Here is a 21,880-nt window from a genome sequence, read left to right as displayed (position 1 = left end):
AAATCTTCAAAAGAAGAAGAACCCATGGCAGCCGAAAACAACAACAATGCAAACAATGCAAGGAAGGTGCTGGGTGACTTTACTGCACCTACTCCCGACTTCTATGGGAGAAGCATCTCTATCCCTGCCATTGGAGCAAACAACTTTGAGCTTAAGCCTCAATTAGTTTCTCTAATGCAACAGAATTGCAAGTTCCATGGACTTCCATTGGAAGATCCTCATCAGTTTTTAGCTGAATTCTTGCAAATCTGTGACACTGTCAAGACTAATGGGGTTGACCCTGAGGTCTACAGACTTTATGCTATTCCCTTTTGCTGTAAGAGACAGAGCTAGAATATGGTTGGACTCACAACCTAAAGAAAGCTTGGACTCATGGGAAAAGCTAGTCAATGCCTTATTGGCAAAGTTCTTTCCACCTCAAAAATTGAGTAAGCTTAGAGTGGAAGTCCAAACCTTCAGACAGAAGGATGGAGAATCCCTCTATGAAGCTTGGGAAAGATACAAACAATTGATCAGAAAGTGTCCATCTGATATGCTTTCTGAATGGAGCATCATAGGTATTTTCTATGATGGTCTCTCTGAACTATCCAAGATGTCTTTGGATAGCTCTGCTGGAGGATCTCTTCATCTGAAGAAGACGCCTACAGAAGCTCAAGAGCTAATTGAAATGGTTGCAAATAATCAATTCATGTACACTTCTGAAAGGAATCCTGTGAACAATGGGACAAATCAGAAGAAATGAGTTCTTGAGATTGATACTCTGAATGCCATTCTGGCTCAGAATAAAATATTGACTCAACAAGTCAATCTGATTTCTCAAAGTCTGTCTGGAATGCAAAATGCACCAAGCAGTACTAAGGATGCTTCATCTGAAGAAGAAGCGTATGATCCTGAGAACCCTTCAATGGAAGAGGTGAATTACCTAGGAGAACCCTATGGAAACACCTATAATTCTTCATGGAGGAATCATCCAAATTTCTCATGGAAGGATCAACAGAGACCTCAACAAGGTTTCAACAACAATAATGGTGGAAGAAACAGGTTTAGCAATGGCAAGCCTTTTCCATCATCTTCTCAGCAACAGACAGAGAATTCTAAGCAGAACCCCTCTGACTTAGCAACTATGGTCTCTGATCTAATCAAAACCACTCAAAGTTTCATGATTGAAACAAGGTCCTCCATTAGGAATTTGGAGGCACAAGTGGGACAGCTGAGCAAGAAAGTTACTGAACTCCCTCCTAGTACTCTCCCAAGCAATACAGAAGAAAATCCAAAAGGAGAGTGCAAGGCCATCAACATGGCCGAATTTGGAGAGGAGGGAGAGGAAGTGAATGCCACTGAGGAAGACCTCAATGGGCGTGCACTTGAGTCTCCATGGGAATCTGAAAGAGGATGATGAGGATGAGTATGACACTGAAGAGCAAGTTGCTAAATACCTTGGAGTAATCATGAAGCTAAATGACAAGTTATTTGGAAATGAGACTTGGGAGGATGAACCCCCTTTGCTCACCAAAGAATTAGATGACTTGTCTAGGCAGAAATTACCTCAAAAGAGGCAGGACCCTGGAAAGTTCTCCATACCTTGTACCATAGGCACCACGACCTTCAAGAAGGCTCTGTGTGACTTAGGGTCAAGTGTAAACCTCATGCCTCTCTCTGTAATGGAGAAGCTAGGGATCTTTGAGGTACAAGCTGCAAGAATCTCACTAGAGATGGCAGACAACTCAAGAAAACAAGCTCATGGACTTGTAGAGGATGTTTTGGTGAAGATTGAAGACCATTACATCCCTGCTGATTTCATAGTCCTAGAGACTGGGAAGTGCATGGATGAATCCATCATCCTTGGCAGACCCTTCCTAGCCACAGCAAAGGCTGTGATTGATGTTGATAGAGGAGAATTGATCATTCAAGTGAATGAAGAATCCTTTGTGTTTAAGGCTCAAGGATATCCCTCTGTCACCATGGAGAGGAAGCATGAAGAGCTTCTCTCAAATCAGAGTCAAACAGAGCCCCCACAGTCGAACTCTATGTTTGGTGTTGGGAGGCCACAACCAAACTCTAAGTTTGGTGTTGAACCCCCACATTCAAACTCTAAGTTTGGTGTTGGGAGGTTCCAACATTGCTCTGAGAAAATGTGAGGCTCCATGAGAGCCATCTGTCAAGCTACTGACATTAACGAAGCGCTTGTTGGGAGGCAACCCAATGTTATATTTTATATATTTTTCTTTGTTATTTTATGTTTTCTGTAGGTTGATGATCATGAGAAGTCACAAAATCAATTGAAGAAGCAAAAACAGAATGAAAAACAGGAAGAAAAACAGCACACACTGGAGGAAGAACCTACTGGCGTTTAAACGCCAGTAAGGCTAGCAGGTGGGCGTTTAACGCCCAGTCTGGCACCATTCTGGGCGTTTAACGCCAAAATGGGGCACCAGACTGGCGTTAAACGCCAGGAAAGGGCAAGAACCTGGCGTTAAACGCCAGAAATGGGCACCAGCACGGCGTTTAACGCCAGAATTGGCTAAAAACGTGGTTTTTCATGCCATTTGGTGCAGGGATGACTTTTCCTTGACACCTCAGGATCTGTGGACCCAACAGGATCCCCACCTACCCCACCACTCTCTCTTTTTTTTTCACCCATTCACCAATCACCTCAACACCTCTTCCCCAAAAAAACCCTTCACCTATAAAATCCCATCTTTCTCTTCACCACTCACATCCATCCTTCATAAAACCCCACCTACCTCACCCTTCAAATTCAAACCACTTTCCCTCCCAAACCCACCCATACATGACCGAACCATGAACCCCTCCTCTCCTATATAAACCCTTCTTCACCCCTTCATTTTCACACAACCTAACCACCACTTCTCCCCCTCTTTGGCCGAACACAAAGCCATTCCCTTCTTCCTCATTTCTTCTTCTTCTACTCTCTTCTTTCTTCTTTTGCTCGAGGACGAGCAAACCTTTTAAGTTTGGTGTGGTAAAAGCATTGCTTTTTGTTTTTCCATAACCATTTATGGCATCCAAGGCTGGAGAAACCTCTAGAAAGAGGAAAGGGAAGGCAAAGGCTTCCACCTCCGAGTCATGGGAGATGGAGAGATTCATCTCAAGGGTGCATCAATACCACTTCTATGAAGTTGTGGCCTTGAAGAAGGTGATCCCCGAGGTCCCCTTTTCACTCAAAAAGGGTGAATATCCGGAGATCCGACATGAGATCCGAAGAAGAGGTTGGGAAGTTCTTACCAACCCCATTCAACAAGTCGGAATCTTAATGGTTCAAGAGTTCTATGCCAATGCATGGATCACCAAGAACCATGATCAAAGTGTGAACCCGGATCCAAAGAATTGGCTTACTATGGTTCGGGGAAAATACTTGGATTTCAGTCCGAAAAATGTAAGGTTGGCATTCAACTTGCCTATGATGCAAGGAGATGAACATCCTTACACAAGAAGGGTCAACTTTGATCAAAGGTTGGACCAAGTCCTCACTGACATTTGTGAAGAGGGCGCCCAATGGAAGAGAGATTTAAGAGGGAAGCCGGTTCAATTGAGAAGGCACGACCTCAAGCCCGTGGCTAGAGGATGGTTGGAGTTTATCCAACGCTCAATCATTCCCACTAGCAACCGGTCTGAAGTTACTCTAGACCGAGCCATCATGATCCATAGCATCATGATTGGAGAAGAAGTAGAAGTTCATGAGGTTATAGCCCAAGAACTCTATAAGGTGGCGGACAAGTCCTCTACCTTGGCAAGGTTAGCCTTTCCTCATCTTATTTATCACCTCTGTTATTCAGTTGGGGTGGACATAGAAGGAGACATCCTCATTGATGAGGATAAGCCCATCACTAAGAAAAGGATGGAGCAAACAAGAGACCCCTCTCATCATGAGATCCCTGAGATTCCTCAAGGGATGCACTTTCCCCCACAAGACTATTGGGAGCAACTGAACACCTCCCTAGGAGAATTGAGTTCCAACATGGGACAAATAAGAGTGGAGCACCAAGAACATTCCATCCTCCTCCATGAAATTAGAGAAGATCAAAGAATCATGAGAGAGGAGCAACAAAGACAAGGAAGAGACATTGAGGAGCTCAAGCACTCCATAAGACCTTCAAGAGGAAGAACAAGCCGCCATCATTAAGGTGGACCCGTTCTTTAATCTCCTTGTTCTTTATTTTCTTGTTTTTCGAAAATTTATGCTTTATGTTTGTCCATGTTTGTGTCTTATGATCATTAGTATCTTAGTGTCTATGCCTTAAAGTTATGAATGTCCTATGAATCCATCACCTTTCTTAAATAAACAATGTTCTTAATTGAAAAGGAGAAGAATTGCATGAATTTTGAATTTTATAACAGTTTAATTATTTTGATGTGGTGGCAACATTTTTGTTTTCTGAATGTATGCTTAAACAGTGCATATGTCTTTTGAATTTGTGGTTCATGAATGTTGGCTCTTGAAAGAATGATGAAAAAGGAGACATGTTACTGAGGATCTGAAAAATCATAAAAATGATTCTTGAAGCAAGAAAAAGCAGTGAATACAAAAAAAAAAGAAAGAGGCGAAAAAAAAACGAAAGAAAAAGAAAAAGAAAGAAAAAGAAAGAAATAAAGTTGTGATCCAAGGCAAAAAGAGTGTGCTTAAGAACCCTGGACACCTCTAATTGGGGACTCTAGCAAAGCTGAGTCACAATCTGAAAAGGTTCACCCAATTATGTGTCTGTGGCATGTATGTATCCGGTGGTAATACTGGAAGACAGAGTGCTTTGGGCCACGGCCAAGACTCATAAAGTAGCTGTGTTCAAGAATCATCATACTTAACTAGGAGAATCAATGACACTATCTGGATTCTAAGTTCCTAAAGAAGCCAATCATTCTGAATTTCAAAGGATAAAGTGAGATGCCAAAACTATTCAGAGGCAAAAAGCTAACAGCCCCGCTCATCTAATTAATACTGATCTTCATAGATGTTTTTGGAGTTCATTGCATAGTCTCTTCTTTTTATCTTATTTGATTTTCAATTGCTTGAGGACAAGCAACAATTTAAGTTTGGTGTTGTGATGAGCGGATAATTTGTACGCTTTCTGGCATTGTTTTTAGTATGTTTTTAGTAGTTTTAGTTGAGTTTTTAGTATTTTTTTATTAGTTTTTAGTTAAAATTTACTTTTCTGGACTTTACTATGAGTTTGTGTGTTTTTCTGTGATTTCAGGTATTTTCTGGCTGAAATTGAGGGACCTGAGCAAAAATCTGATTCAGAGACTGAAAAGGACTGCAGATGCTGTTGGATTCTGACCTCCCTGCACTCGAAGTGGATTTTCGGGAACTACAGAAGCCCAATTGGCACGCTCTCAAGGGCGTTGGAAAGTAGACATCCTGGGCTTTCCAGCAATATATAATAGTTTATACTTTGCCCAAGATTTGATGGCCCAAACCGGCGTTCAAAGTCACCTTCAGAATTTCCAGCGTTAAACGCCGGAACTGGCACCAAAATGGGAGTTAAACGCCCAAACTGGCACCAAAGCTGGCGTTTAACTCCAAGAAGAGTCTCTACACGAAAAATGCTTCATTGCTCAGCCCAAGCACACACCAAGTGGGCCCGGAAGTGGATTTTTATGTCATTTACTCATCTCTGTAAACCTTAGGCTACTAGTTTTCTATAAGTAGGACCTTTTACTATTGTATTTTCATCTTGGTTCTTCTGGTTCCCTCTCTGGGGCCGAAGCCAATGATCACTTTTGTTCTTATGTATTTTCAACGGTGAAGTTTCTACACACCATAGATTAAGGTGTGGAGCTCTGCTGTACCTCGAGTATTAATGCAATTACTATTGTTCTTCTATTTAATTCCGCTTGTTCTTTGTCCAAGATATCACTTGTTCTTCAACTTGATGAATGTGATGATCCGTGACACTCATCATCATTCTCACCTATGAACGTGTGACTGACAACCACCTCCGTTCTACCTTAGATTGGGTGAATATCTCTTGGATTCCAGATACACGATGCATGGTTGATCGCCTGACAACCGAGTGCTCGCCTGACAAACGAGCCAGCCATTCCGTGAGATCAGAGTCTTCGTGGTATAGGCAAGAACTGATGGCGGGATTCAAGAGAATCCGGAAGGTCTAACATTGTCTGTGGTATTCTGAGTAGGATTCAATGATTGAATGACTGTGACGTGCTTCAAACTCCTGAAGGCGGGGCGTTAGTGACAAACGCAAAAGAATCACTGGATTCTATTCCGGCCTGATTGAGAACCGACAGATGGATAGCCGTGCCGTGACAGTGTGCGTTGAACATTTCCACTGAGAGGATGGGAGGTAGTCACTGACAACGGTGAAACCCTTGCATAAGCTTGCCATGGAAATGAGTAAGAAGGATTGGATGAAGATAGTAGGAAAGCAGAGAGACGGAGGGGACAGCATCTTCATACGCTTATCTGAAGCTCATACCAATGATATACATAAGTATCTCTATCTTTATCTTTATGTTTTATTCATATATCACCATTACCCATTTGAGTCTGCCTGACTAAGATTTACAAGGTGACCATAGCTTGCTTCATACCAACAATCTCCGTGGGATCGACCCTTACTCGCGTAAGGTTTATTACTTGGACGACCCAGTGCACTTGCTGGTTAGTTGTGCGAAGTTGTGTTTATGCCATGGTATTGAACACCAAGTTTTTGGATTCATTACCGGGGATTATTTGAGTTGTGAAAAGTATTGTTCACAATCTCGCATATCAATAGCTCCCTAATTCTATGAAACTAAGGCCTTTATATAGGCTCTCCTAAATTACAAACTTAAATGAAATTAAACTCAAATTACAATGAAATGAAAATAAACTATTCTAGATACTTCTTGTGGCCTTAATTGGTTGACAATTGTGGCTTGAATGAGAGTTGGAGTGGGCTTGGTTGAAGGTTGGGGGTTGCAGGAAGAAGTTGGTGTGTGGTTCCGAGTGCCACTCCCACTTGATTTTGCCCTTTGGTGTATGACCCACTTTGCAACATTGAAAGCATGGAGTTGGTTGGGTCTCAAAATGAATGTCCACTATGAAGTATTATATATGGTTGGAAAGTCCTAGATATCAGCTTTCCAACGCATTTGAAATCAACTCATTTGGACCTCTTTAGCTCAAGTTATGCCCATTTGAAGGTGACTAGGATAGTCTCTCAGGTAGCCCGGCGTGCCACGTCCACTTCTGGCGTGGCACGCCCCATATGTTGTGAAACTGGCGTGCCACGCCCAAAACTGGCATGCCACGCCTTCAATGATGCACCAAAATCTCCTCTCTGGCCATTTGAACTAGCGTTCCACGCCCAAGACAACAAGTGGCACGCCCATTGTATGAAAGGGGTTGGCGTGCCACGCCTTCGATATCAAGTGGCACGCCCAGGTTTTGCAATGCTAAAATAATGGCCTTTTTCACCTTCAATTTTAACGTTCATCATAGAATATTATATATCGTTGGAAAGCTCTTGATGTCAGCTTTCCAACGCCACCAAGAACGCATCATTTTGACCTCTAGAACTCAAGTTATGTTCCTTTGAAGATGAAGAGGTCAGGCTGGTAACTCTGCAGTTGGAGTTGTGTAGCTCAAGATATCTTCATTTGAATAAGAGGAGGTCAGGCTAGCATATGCCACGGCGTGCCACGCCCACTTCTTGGCATGCCACGCCCATAGTGGGGCTCAAAATTACTCCTCTGGAATTTAAGCCTAGTGTGTCATGCCCAAAAAACCAAGTGGCACGCCCTCTTTAAGATCTTGGCCTCACAAACATGGCGTGCCACGCCCATTTTTGAGAGTTGGTTCAAAAGCTTGGCGTGCCACACCCAGAGCTTCAAGTGGCACGCCCAGCTTCACACGCCCAGCTTTATTTGTTATTTTCTTCCCCTTTTGTTGCTTATTTCACCTAAAATTCAGCACAAACCCATTTCAAAGCAATGTACCATAATATATATCATTTGGTTCATGAAATTGCATTAATTCAATGAGATTATGCTCTTTTTATGGTCCTTTTAGATAAGAAAAAAAGGGTAAATAATGCAAGTCATCACAACACCAAACTTAAACTTTGCTTGTCCTCAAGCAAACAAAGAATCATACAATAGATTTTGACAAACCAAGGTGAGAAGAGTAGCAATTTTTATGTTCATGGTTGGCTAGTTTCTTATGCATGCTACAATTACAAAAGACATTCAAATGATTGATGCTTCTATTTAGCTCATTTTATGAAATCTTTTTCTTTATGTTCTTTCCTTGAAACAAGCTTTTCATTCTTTTCTTAGCTTAGCTTCTTGGGTGCTTTGCACCATTTGTTGAAAGCTACGACTCTAAATGCTTTATTTTCAAGTATTACCACTTGATACATAAGCACCACAAGCATTTAATTAGAGGATTCTTTTAGCTCATTTGTATTTTTTATTTACTCTCTAATCATTGATGCTCAGAGCCTTGATGTCTAAGGGAGTGCTTTAAACTTGAGCCTAGCCTTGACTCTAAATGTTTTGTTTTCAAGCTTTTCTCTTGATACATAAACACCACAAGTACTTAACAAATGAATTGTCATTGGTACTCAGAGCCTTCAGCTTTCTCATTCTTTCCCTTTTCTTTTTCTTCCCTTATTTTCATTTTTCTTCTTCAAGGTTTTCATGATTTCAAAAATTTCATAAAATATCCTAGATGAAGACTTCAATTAAACAAATTCAAATGCAATTGAGCAACAATAGTCATGCTAACTTCCCAATACTTATATGCTCATGCTAGCTTCTTCTTTAATTACCTTATTTGTTTATGATCATGATTCTTAATTACTTTGACTCACAAAATTGAAGATGGTAGTCATAATGTCATAGCACATGTTATAATTTAACAATCAAGCTATGCTTATTCACAACAAGTAATCGCACATGCATACAAAGAAAATAGAAGACAATCATGCAATTTAAAGTGCTGAAAATAAGTAAGAGGAAAAGGAACTTTACTACCTTGTAGTTCATCTTCATTGTTGTTGTCACTTTCCTCCTATTCTTTCCCTTCCCATACCAAACTAAGAATGATTGCTTGTCCTCAAGCAACAAAGAAAATAGTGGTGATGGGGTTTATGATGGGTTGTGAGTGTCTTACACAATGAAATGTGAGTAATGCATGTTCTCAAGCAAGCAAAGATAAGGATATAATAAGCACACAAGAAGTAAAAATAGAGACAATGTGATTGCATTAATAAGTGGTGTATACATGGTACTTTGCATGAAAGGTAAGTGGCAACACCAAACCTAGTATGAGACTTTCATTTTAGAATGAAGCAAGTACCCAGTGAAGAATGAAAATCAAATTGTTGCATGAAAACACCAAACTTAGAATGCAATCATATGTCAAATTATTGAAAGTAAACTAAGTAAAGAAAGAAAATGTTACCTACGGTTGGGTTGCCTCCCAACAAGCGCTCTTTTAATGTCATTAGCTTGACATAATGTTCTCAACTTTCTTCCTCTTCTTCCAGTTTGTTAAGAGGAATGACCTCAAGAGGAAAGATGAGCCAGTTGATGTCCCCTGTTTTGAGTGCCTCCCGGCAAGCTTTCTTTTGTTGTTAGTTTGAGTGAACTTGCTTGTTGGGGTACGGGTGGGATGGCTTTCGGATGACCTTTTCTTCATAGATATTATCCTTCTTTTCTTGGTCACCATCCTCTCTTTGGTGCTTTTGTTGATTGCCTTCAGTTCTTTGTTTTCAAAACATGGGTGTTGTGGGATGGTTGGAGTATCCTCTTTATCAAGAACATCTTGGAATGGTGGCTCACTTGGTACAAGGATCTCTTTCTCTTTCTCTACCAACTCCTCATTTTCACCCTCATTAAGCACTTCTCCATTCCTTAAACTGATGGCATGATATTCTTCCGCTGGCCATGGGAAGACATTGGTTAGTTAATCAACAAAATGTTGTGCCAATTGTCTCATTTGCTCTTCTTGATTTCTCCTTGAGATTTCCATATCTTCAATCACTTCTCTTATATTTTGCCTTAAGAACTCACTGAGTTGGGCAATGAAGAGGTATCTCTTGGAGAGTTCTTCTATTGCAACTTCTAAAAGATTTTGTGGAGGGGCATAGGTTGGACAATTATGGGGTGATAGTCCTTGATGAATGGGGTATGCAGCATTAAAATCCCAGCCAAAATTTTGGTAGTTATCATAACAATATGAACTATTTTGTGGCTCTGGAATGTATTCCATTTTATTTGATTGCTTAAACTCTATCATTCCTTGGTGATATTCTCATCAACCATTAGGATAATGACTTGAATCATTTTGTGGTGGTGGGCAATATCCTATATGACATGATTGATCAAAATATGAGGTAGACTCCATTCTTACTTGCAAAATGCTCTATCTCAAACAATAATCACCAAAAGAATTTGGAATCCCTATTGTTACAGATGAGGGATTCTTAGTGAGGCAATAAGACAAACACCTTACTAGTAAGAGAAAATTAAAAGAAATTAAATGACAAAAATAAAAAAAATAAAGGAAAAAAATTTCTAATCTAGGAAATCAACCAACCGGTAGTTTGTTAATCACAATTAATCCCCGGCAACGGCGCCATAAAACTTGATTCGTCGGAATTTCACCCCCCACATAAAATTGATGAATCCGCTCTTTTGGCAAGTGCACCAAAATTATCATCAAGTAATAACCCACAGTGGAGTGGGATCATATTCATAGAGATTGGTTGATTTGAGCAACTTTAATTAATTGGTGAATTAGTTAAGTGGTGCACGAAAATTACACTCACACTATGTAATTCTGCACAACTAACCAGCAAATGCACTGGGTCGTCCAAGTAATACATTACGTGAGTAAGGGTCGAATCCCATGGAGATTGTTGGCTTTAAGCAAGCTATGGTTATCTTATTATTCTTAGTCAGGATACCAACAGGGTTCTTTAGTTTCAACTGTAAAAATTGAAAGGGCATAAAATAAGTAATTGTTACTCAATAATGGAGAATATGTTGGAGTTTTGGAGATGCTTTGTCTTCTAAATCCCTGCAACATAATGCTTTCTCACTTTCAAACATGCAAGGCTCCTTCCATGGCAAGCTGTATGTAGGGTGTCACCGTTGTCAATGGCTACTTCCCATCCTCTCAGTGAAAATGGTCCAAATGCTCTGTCACAGCATGGCTAATCATTTATCGGTTCTCGATCATGTCGGAATAGGATCCATTGAACCTTTTGCGTCTGTGATGAGCGGATAATTTATACGCTTTTTGGCATTGTTTTTAGATAGTTTTTAGTATAATCTAGCTACTTTTAGGGATGTTTTCATTAGTTTTTATGCTAAATTCACATTTCTGGACTTTACTATGAGTTTGTGTGTTTTTCTGTGATTTTAAGTAATTTCTGGCTGAAATTGAGGGACTTGAGCGAAACTCTGATAAAAGGCTGACAAAGGACTGCTGATGCTGTTGGATTCTGACCTCCCTGGACTCGAAATGGATTTTCTGGCGTTACAGAACTCCCAATGGCGCGCTCTCAACGGCATTGAAAGGTAGACATCTAGAGCTTTCTAGCAATATATAATAGTCCATACTTTATTCGTGATTAGACGACGTAAACTGGTGCTCAACGCCAGTTCCATGCTGCATTTTGGAGTCAAACGCCAGAAACACGTCATGAACCAGAGTTGAACGTCAAAAACACGTTACAACTTGGCGTTCAACTCCAAAAGAAGGCTCTGCACGTGTAAAGCTCAAGCTCAGCCCAAGCACACACCAAGTGGGCCCCGGAAGTGGATTTCTGCATCAATTACTTACTTCTGTAAACCCTAGTAGCTAGTTTAGTATAAATAGAACATTTTACTATTGAATTCAGTGTCTTTTGACCACGTTACATCTTTGGTCTCGGTTTTATTCCATTATTCATCTTAGGAGACTATTGATCACGTTTTGGGGGCTGGCCATTCGGCCATGCCTAAACCTTCATCACTTATGTATTTTCAACGGTGGAGTTTCTACACAACATAGATTAAGGGTGTGGAGCTCTGCTGTACCACGAGTTTTAATGCAATTACTACTACCTTTTATTCAAATTCAATCTTATTTCTGTTCTAAGATACTACTCGTACTTCAACCTGATGGATGTGATGATTCGTGACACTCATCATCATCCGTCCCTATGAACGCGTGCCTGACAACCACTTCCATTCTACAAGCGAAAGCTAGAGTGTGTATCTCTTGGATTCCTAATGCACGACGCATGGTTGCCCTCGCCTGACATCCGAGCCTTCCATTCTGTGAGATCAGAGTCTTCGTGGTATAAGCTAGAATTGATGGCGACATTCATGAGAATCCGAAAAGTCTAAACCTTGTCTGTGGTATTCCGAGTAGGATTCCGGGATTGAATGACTGTGACGAGCTTCAAACTCGCGATTGTTGAGCGTGATGACAAACGCAAAAGAATCAAGGGATTCTATTCCGACATGATCGAGAACCGACAGATGATTAGCCGTGCTGTGACAGAGCATTTGGACCTTTTTCACTGAGAGGATGCGATATAGCCATTGACAATAGTGATGCCCTACATACAGCTTGCCATGGATAGGAGTAAGAAGGATTGGATGAAAGCAGTAGAAAAGCAGAGACTCAGAAGGAACACAGTACCTCCATACACTTATCTGAAATTCCCACCATAGAATTACATGAGTAACTCTATCCTTATTTTCTGTTTATCTATTATTAATATTAGAAAACTCTCTCATCATTTATTATTTGCCTGACTGAGATCTACAAGATGACCATAGCTTGCTTCATACCAACAATCTTTGTGGGATCGACCCTTACTCACGTAAGGTTTATTACTTGGACGGCCCAGTACACTTGCTGGTTAGTTGAGCGAAGTTGTGAAATTATGTTTAGACCATGGTATTGAACACCAAGTCTTTGGGGCCATTACCTGGGACAATCAATTTCGAACAACAATTTAAGTATGAATCACAATTTCTTTGACGGTTCATCTTGCTGCTCAGATTAGGTAATTTTCTTTTTTATTTTCTTTTCAAAAAGTTTTCAAAAATATTTTTTCAAAATTTTCCCTTTGTTTTCGAAAAATCCTTCAGAGTTTTTAAGAATGAATTCTAGAGTTTCAAAATGGTATCCTGAAGCTTGGCTGGCCATCAAGCTTTAGACTAACCTAGTATGATTCCTGGGATTTTGATTGAGGACTTTGAATTCATTACTTCCTTTTTCATATATGTTTTTCGAAAAATATAAAATAAAATCCAAAAAAAATAAAATTATAAAAATCAAAAATATTTTTGTGTTTCTTGTATGAGTCTTGTGACATGTTTTAAATTTGGTGTCAATTGCATATTCATATTGTTCTTGCATTTTTCGAAAAAATTCATGCATTCATAGTGTTCTTCATGATCTTCAAGTTGTTCTTGGTAAGTCTACTTGTTTGATCTTGATAATTTCTTGTTTTGTGTTCTTTGTTGTTTTCCATATGCATTTGTGCATTCATAGTGTCTAAGCATTGAAAATTTCTAAGTTTGGTGTCTTGCATGTTTACTTTGCATCAAAAATTTTTCGAAAAATATGTTCTTGATGTTCATCATGATCTTCAAAGTGATCTTGGTGTTCATCTTGACATTCATAGTGTTCTTGCATGCATCATGTGTTTTGATTCATAATCTTCATGTTGTGAGTCATTTTTGTTTTTTTCTCTCTCATCACTAAAAAAATTTTAAAAATAAAAAAATATCTTTTCCTTTTTTCTCTCAAAATTTCAAAAATTTGGGTTGACTTAGTCAAAAAATTTTAAAATTAGTTGTCTCTTGTAAGTCAAGTCAAATTTTCAAATTTTAAAAATCTTATCTTTTCAAAACTTTTTCAAAAATTTAATCTTTTCCATTTTTCTTATTAATTTACGAAAATTCTTTAAAATATTTTTCAAAAATCTTTTTCTTAGTTTTATCTTTATTTTCGAAAATTATGCTAACAATTAATATGATTGATTCAAAAATTTGAAGTTTGTTACTTTCTTGTTAAGAAAAGTTCAATCATTAAATTCTAGAATCATATCTTTTAGTTTCTTATTAGTCAAGTAATTAATTTTAATTTTAAAAATTAAATCTTTTCTAGCTATATCTTTTTAATCATATCTTTTTTATCTTATCTTTTATATCATATCTTTTTCAAAATTTTATCTTTTTTCAAAAATTTGATTTTAAAATATCTTTTCTTACTTCTTATCTTCTTATCTTCTTATCTTTTCAAATTTGATTTTCAAATCTTTTTCAACTAACTATTTGACTTCTTGTTTGTTTCTTATCTTTTTCAAAACCACCTAACAACTTTTCTCTCTCTAATTTTTTAAAAATACCTCCTTTTTTTTCAAAAATTCTTTTTAATTAATTAATTGTTTCAATTTTTAATTTTAATTTTATTTCTTATCTTAAATTTCGAAAATCACTAACTCTTTTTCAAAATTTATTTTTGAAATTCTCCTTCTCTCATCTTATTCTATTTATTTATTAATTCACTAACACTTCTATTCATCTCAAATCTCTGCCCCTATCCTCACCTTTGTGTTTGGATTCTCCTTTCTTTATTCCCTTTCTTCTTCTACTAACAATAATGAACCTCTTTACTGTGACATAGAGGATTCCTCTTCTTTTTCTATTCTCTTATCTTTCATATGAGCAGGAACAAGGAAAAAGGCATTCTTGTTGAAGCTGATCCAGAACCTGAAAGGACTCTGAAGAGGAAACTAAGAGAAGCTAAATTACAACAATCCAGAGACAACCTTGTTGAAATTTTCAAACAAGAAAAGGAGATGGCAGCCGAACCTAACAACAATAATGCAAGAAGGATGCTTGGTGATTATACTGCACCTACGTCCAAGTTTGATGGAAGAAGCATCTCATTTCCTGCCATTGGAGCAAACAATTTTGAGCTGAAACCTCAATTAGTTTCTCTAAAGCAACAGAACTGCAAGTTTCATGGACTTCCATCAGAAGATCCCTACCAATTCTTAACTGAGTTCTTGCAGATCCGTGAGACTGTTAAGACTAATGGAGTAGATACTGAAGTCTACAGGCTCGTGCTTTTCCCTTTTGCTGTAAGAGATAGAGCTAGAACATGGTTGGATTCACAACCTAAGGATAGCCCTGGACTCCTGGGATAAGCTGGTCACGGCCTTCTGGGGTAAGTTCTTTCCTCCTCAAAAGCTGAGCAAGCTTAGAGTGGATGTTCAGACCTTCAAACAAAAAGATGGTGAATCCTTCTATGAAACTTGGGAAAGATACAAGTAGATGACCAAAAGATGTCCTTCTGACATATTTTCAAAATGGACCATGATAGATATATTCTATTATGGTCTATCTGAGTTTTCTAAGATGTCACTGGACCATTCTACAGGTGGATCTATTCACCTAAAGAAAATGCCTGCAGAGGCTCAAGAACTTATTGACATGGTTGCAAATAACTAGTTCATGTACACTTCTGAAAGGAATTCCGTGAATAATGGGACGCCTCAAAGGAAGGGAGTTCTTGAAATTGATGCTCGAAATGCCATATTGGCTCAGAACAAAATGTTGACTCAGCAAGTCAACATGATTTCTCAAAGTCTGAATGGATGGCAAAATGCATCCAACAGTACTAAAGAGGCATCTTCTGAAGAAGAAGCTTATGATCCTGAGAACCCTGCAATAGTAGAGGTAAATTATATGGGTGAACCTTATGGAAACACCTATAATTCATCATGGGGAAACCATCCAAATTTCTCATGGAAGGATCAACAAAAGCCTCAACAAGGCTTTAATAATGGTGGAAGAAATAGGCTCAGTAATATCAAGCCTTATCCATCATCTTCCCAGCAACAGACAGAGAATTCTGAACAGAGCACCTCTAACTTAGCTAATCTAGTCTCTGATCTGTCTAAGGCCACTTTAAATTTCATGAGTGAAACAAGGTCCTCGATCAGAAATTTAGAGGCACAAGTGGGCCAGCTGAGTAAGAAAATCACTGAAACTCCTCCTAGTACTCTCCCAAGCAATGCTAAAGAGAATCCAAAAAGAGAGTCCAAGGCCATTGATATAATCAACATGGCCGAACCTAGAGAGGAAGGAGAGGACGTGAATCCCAATGAGAAATACCTCATGGGACGTCTCTCAAGCAAGAAAGAGTTCCCTATTGAGGACCCAAAGGAATCTGAGGCTCATATAGAGACCATAGAAATTCCATTAACCCTCCTTCTGCCATTCATGAGCTCTGAAGACTATTCTTCCTCTGAAGAGGATGAAAATGTAACTGGAGAGCAAGTTGCTCAATATTTAGGAACTATCATGAAGTTGAATGCCAAGTTATTTGGTAATGAGACTTGGGAAGGAGAACCTCCCTTGCTCATTAGTGAACTAGATACATGGGTTCAGCAAACTTTACCTCAAAAGAGACAAGATCCTGGAAAATTCGTAATACCATGCACCATAGGCACCATGATCTTTGAAAAAGCTCTGTGTGACCTGGAGTCAGGTATAAATCTTATGCCACTCTCTGTAATGGAGAAGCTGGGGATCATTGAGGTACAACCTGCCATATTCTCATTACAAATGGCAGACAAGTCAGTAAGACAAGCTTATGGATTAGTAGAGGACGCGTTAGTGAAGGTTTAAGGCCTTTACATCCCTGCTAATTTCATAATCTTAGACACTAGGAAGGAGGAGGATGAATGCATCATCCTTGGAAGACCCTTCCTAGCCACAGCAGGAGCTGTGATTGATGTTGACAGAGGAGAACTAGTCCTTCAATTAAATGGGGACTACCTTGTGTTTAAAACTCAAGGATCTTCTTCTGCAACCATGGAGAGGAAGCATGCAAAGCTTCTCTCAGTACAGAGTCAAACAAAGCCCCCACAATCAAGCTCTAAGTTTTGTGTTGGGAGGCCACAGCCAAACTCTAAGTTTTGTGTTGAATCCCCACATCCAAACTCTAAGTTTGGTGTTGGGAGTCTACAACATTTACCTGATCACCTGTGAGGCTCCATGAGAGCCCATTGTCAAGCTAGTGACATTAAAGAAGCGCTTATTGGGAGGCAACCCAAGTTTTATTTATCTAATTTTATTTTTCTTTTATTGTTCTTTAATGTTTTATTAGGTTCATGATCATGTGGAGTCACGAAAAAAATACTAAAATTAAAAATAGAATCAAAAATAGCAGAAGAAAAATCACACCCTGGAGGAAGGACTTACTGGCGTTTAAACGCCAATAAGGAGCATCTGGCTGGCGTTCAACGCCAGAACAGAGCATGGATCTGGCGCTGAATGCCAGAAACATGCAGCAATCTAGCGTTTAAATGCTAGGATTGCACACTGAGGAAAGCTGGCGTTTAATGCCAGAAATATGCTGCAGATGGGCGTTGAACGCCCAGAACAAGCTTAGAGCTGGCATTTAACGCCAAAAACAAGCACCAATCTGGCATTAAATGCCAGGATTGCATGCAGAGGGCATTTTACACGCCTCATTGGTGCAGGGATGAAAATCCTTGGCACCTCAGGATCTGTGGACCTCACAGGATCCCCACCTACGTCAACTCACCTTTTCTCTGCTTCACCAATCACCTCAATCTCTCTTCCCCATCACCTCTTCACCACTCACATCCATCCATCTCTTCCCCACCCAATCCCACCCATATGGCCGAAACATACACATCTCTCCCTCTCCTCCATATCTTCTTCTCCTTCCATTCTTTCTTCTTTGCTCGAGGGCGAGCAACATTCTATGTTTGGTGTGGTAAAAGCATAGCTTTTTTTTGTTTTTCCATAACCATTGATGGGACCTAAGGCCAGAGAAACCTCAAAAAAAAAAGAGAAATGGGAAGACAAAAAATTTTTCCACCTCCGAGTCATGGGAGATGGAGAGATTCATCCCCGGCAACAGCGCCAAAAACTTGGTGCACGAAATTGTGATCATCAACAATGGCGCCAAAAACTTGGTAGCGCTCTCAAACGTGAATCACACTTAGTCACAACTCCGCACAACTAACCAGCAAGTGCACTGGGTCGTCCAAGTAATACCTTACGTGAGTAAGGGTCGATCCCACGGAGATTTTTGGTATAAAGCAAGCTATGGTCATCTTGTAAATCTCAGTCAGGCGGATAATAAATGGTTATGGAGTTTTCGAATAATAATAATAAATAAACATAAAATAAAGATAGAGTTACTTATGTAAATCATTGGTGAGAATTTCAGATAAGTGTATGAAGATGTTGTGCTCCTTTTGAATCTCCGCTTTCCTACTGCCTTCATCCAATCCTTCTTACTCCTTTCCATGGCAACCTGTATATAGGGCATCACCGTTGTCAATGGCTACATCCCATCCTCTCAGTGAAAAAGGTCCAAATGCTCTGTCACGACACGGCTAATCATCTGTCGGTTCTCGATCATGTCGGAATAGAATCCCTTGATTCTTTTGCGTTTGTCATCACGCCCAACAATCGCGATTTTGAAGCTCGTCACAGTCATTCAATCCCAGAATCATACTCGGAAAACCACAGATAAGGTTTAGACTTTCCAGATTCTCATGAATGCCGCCATCAATTCCGAGTAGGATTCCGGGATTGACTGGTGGACGAAATTGTGATTCATAGTTAAATTGTTATTCGAAATTGATTGTCCCAGGTAATGGCCCCAAAGACTTGGTGCTCAATACCATGGTCTAAACATAATTTCACAACTTCGCTCATCTAACCAGCAAGTGTACTGGGTCGTCCAAGTAATAAACCTTACGTGAGTAAAGGTCGATCCCACAGAGATTGTTGGTGTGAAGCAAGCTATGGTCATCTTGTAAATATCAGTCAGGCAGATAATAAATAATGAGAGAGTTTTTGAATATTAATAATAAATAAATAGAAAAAAAGGATAGAGTTACTCATGTAATTCTATGGTGGGAATTTCAGATAAGTGTGTGGAGGTACTGTGTTCGTTCTGAGTCTCTACTTTCCTACTGCTTTCATCCAATCCTTCTTACTCATTTCCATGGCAAGCTGTATGTAGAGCATCACCGTTGTCAATTGCTACATCCCATCTTCTCAGTGAAAAAGGTCCAAATGCTCTGTCACGGCACGGCTAATCATCTGTCGGTTCTCGATCATGTCGGAATAGAATCCCTTGATTCTTTTACGTTTGTCACCACGCCCAACACTCGCGAGTTTGAAGTTCATCACAGTCATCCAATCCCTGAATCCAACTCGAAATACCATAGACAAGGTTTAGACTTTCCGAATTCTCAAGGATGCCGCCAATGGATTCTAGCTTATACCACGAAGACTCTGGCTAAAGAATCCAAGAGATATTCATTCAATCGAAGGTAGAACGGAGGTGGTTGTCAGGCACGCATTCATAGGTTGAGAATGGTGATGAGTGTCACGGATCATCACCTTGTTCATATTAAAGTGTGAATGAACATCTTAGATAGGAACAAGCGTGTTTGAATAGAAAACAGAATTAATTGCATTAATTCATTGAGACGCTACAGAGCTCCTCACCCCCAACAATGGAGTTTAGAGACTCATGCCGTCAAAGAGTACAAAGTTCAGATCTAAAAATGTCATGAGATACAAAATAAGTCTCTAAAAGTTGTTTAAATACTAAGCTAGTAACCCAGGTTTACAGAAAATGAGTAAACTAAGATGGATAGTGCAGAAATCCACTTCTGGACTCCACTTGGTGTGTGCTGGGGCTGAGACTTAAGCTTCTCACATGCCTGGGCTATTTCTAGAGTTAAACGTCAGGCTGTAATCTGTTTCTGGCGTTTAACTCCAACTTGTAACCTGTTTCTGGCATTCAACGCCAGAATGCAACATGGAAATGGCGTTAAACGCCAGTTTACGTCGTTTGTCATTGAGCAAAGTATGGACTTTTAAATATTGCTGGAAAGCCCTGGATGTCTACTTTCCAACCCAATTGAGAGTGCGCCAATTGGACTTCTGTAGCTCTTAAAAATCCATTCCGAGTGCAGGGAGGTCAAAATCCAACAACATCAGCAGTCCTTTTTCAGCCTGAATCAGATTTTAACTCAGCTCCCTCAATTTCAGCCAGAAAATACTTGAAATCACAGAAAAACACACAAACTCATAGTAAAGTCCAGAAATATGAATTTTGCCTAAATACTAATAAAAATATACTGAAAACTAACTAAAACATACTAAAATCTACATGAAATTACCCCCAAAAAGCGTATAAAATATCCACTCATCACAACACCAAACTTAAACTGTTGCTTGTCCCCAAGCAACTAGATAAATAAAATAGGATAAAAAGAAATCAAGATGCAATAATATCTCAGAGTTTTAAGTGAAGCTCAGATTCTAATTAGATGAGCGGGACTAGTAGCTTTTTGCTTTTGAACAATTTTGGCATCTCACTTTATCCTTTGAAATTCAGAATGATTGGCATCCATAGGAACTAAGAATTCAGATAGTATTATTGATTCTCCTAGTTTAGTATGTTGATTTTTGAACATAGCTACATTATGAGTCTTGGCCGTGGCCCTAAGCACTTTGTTTTCCAGTATCACCACCGGATACATAAATGCCACAGACACGTAACTGGGTGAGCCTTTTCAGATTGTGACTTAGCTTTGCTGAAGTCCCCAATTAGAGGTGTCCAGAGTTAAGCACACTCTTTTGCTTTAGATCACGACTTTAACCATTCAGTCTCAAGCTTTTCACTTGGACCTGCATGCCACAAGCACATGGTTAGGGACAGCTTGATCTAGCCGCTTATGCCTGGATTTACTTCCTTGGGCCCTCCTATCCATTGATGCTCAATGCCTTGGATCCTTTTCACCCTTGCCTTTTGGTTTAAAGGGCTATTGGCTTTTTCTACCTCTTTTGCTTTTTTTTCCACTGCTTTTTCTTGCTTCAAGAATCAATTTCATGATTTTTCCGATTAGTAATACTATTTCTCTTGTTCATCATTCTTTCAGGAGCCAACAATTTTAACATTCATAAAATTCAATATAAAAAATATGCACTGTTCAAGCATTCATTCAGAGGATAAAAAGTATTGCCACAACATATAAATAATTAGAATTTTCCTTATTAAGAACTCCAATAAAAAATATTGCCTCTTTATTCTAAAAATCTACAATTTTATTCATGTTTGATGATGATGAGAAAAATAAATTATAGCTTAATTGGAGATAAAATCAAAATAGAGATACTAATTACTACTATTCATATATAACTTCTAAGGTAAATTCCTAATAAGAACAATTATCACATAGTTGAGTTTAAGATTAGGACTCAACAACCTTTGGTTTGGGAGATGATGGGTGCTCCTTCAACCTGTGGGGTGTCTAGTCCTTCAAGAGACAGTTACTGGCGCTTCAGCTCCTGTATTTCTGGATATTCGTCTTCTTTCAGATCAAATTTAACCTCCGAGATCACTGATCTCAGACCCATTATTTTGTGGTAATGGTCTGCATGTTCTTTGGTTAAGAACTTCTCTTAATTCCAAAGTGGTTTTGGAATATTCTCTTTCTTGCCTCGTGAAGTATTTTGTTTTTCCTTAGGTGCCATGATCTTGATGAGTTTTAGCTCAGTGATCACGGAAAAACACACCAAACTTAGAGGTTTGCTTGTCCTCAAGCAAAAGAAAGGAAATGAGAGGAATAGAAGGAGAGGCAATTTCGACAATTCAAAAGATATGATGAGTTTGAAAAAGATTTGAGAAGAATTTAAAAAGATTTGAAAAGAATTCAAAAAGATAATTGAGTTTTGAAAAAGGTTTGAAAAGATATTGAAGAAAAATTAACAAAAATGTTTAGGATTAAAAATTTTTGGAATTGAAGTTGAAAGATGAGAGTTTGTAATATCTTTATGC

The 21,880-nt window shown here is 39.1% G+C and overlaps 2 non-coding genes across 2 annotated transcripts; both read right to left on the bottom strand.

The window, feature by feature from the left end:
* Positions 1-430: 430 nt before the first annotated feature.
* LOC130983331 (small nucleolar RNA R71) lies at positions 431-538 on the bottom strand. The gene has a single exon (XR_009087327.1). It is a non-coding gene; the product is annotated as a small nucleolar RNA R71 (small nucleolar RNA).
* A 14,693-nt stretch (positions 539-15,231) lies between these two features.
* LOC130983737 (small nucleolar RNA R71) lies at positions 15,232-15,335 on the bottom strand. Its single transcript, XR_009087715.1, has one exon. It is a non-coding gene; the product is annotated as a small nucleolar RNA R71 (small nucleolar RNA).
* Between the last annotated feature and the right edge of the window lie 6,545 nt (positions 15,336-21,880).

Source organism: Arachis stenosperma, chromosome 5 (genome assembly GCF_014773155.1).
Source record: "Arachis stenosperma cultivar V10309 chromosome 5, arast.V10309.gnm1.PFL2, whole genome shotgun sequence".
NCBI lineage: Eukaryota > Viridiplantae > Streptophyta > Magnoliopsida > Fabales > Fabaceae > Arachis > Arachis stenosperma.
This window is presented reverse-complemented; position numbering and strand designations above follow the sequence as displayed.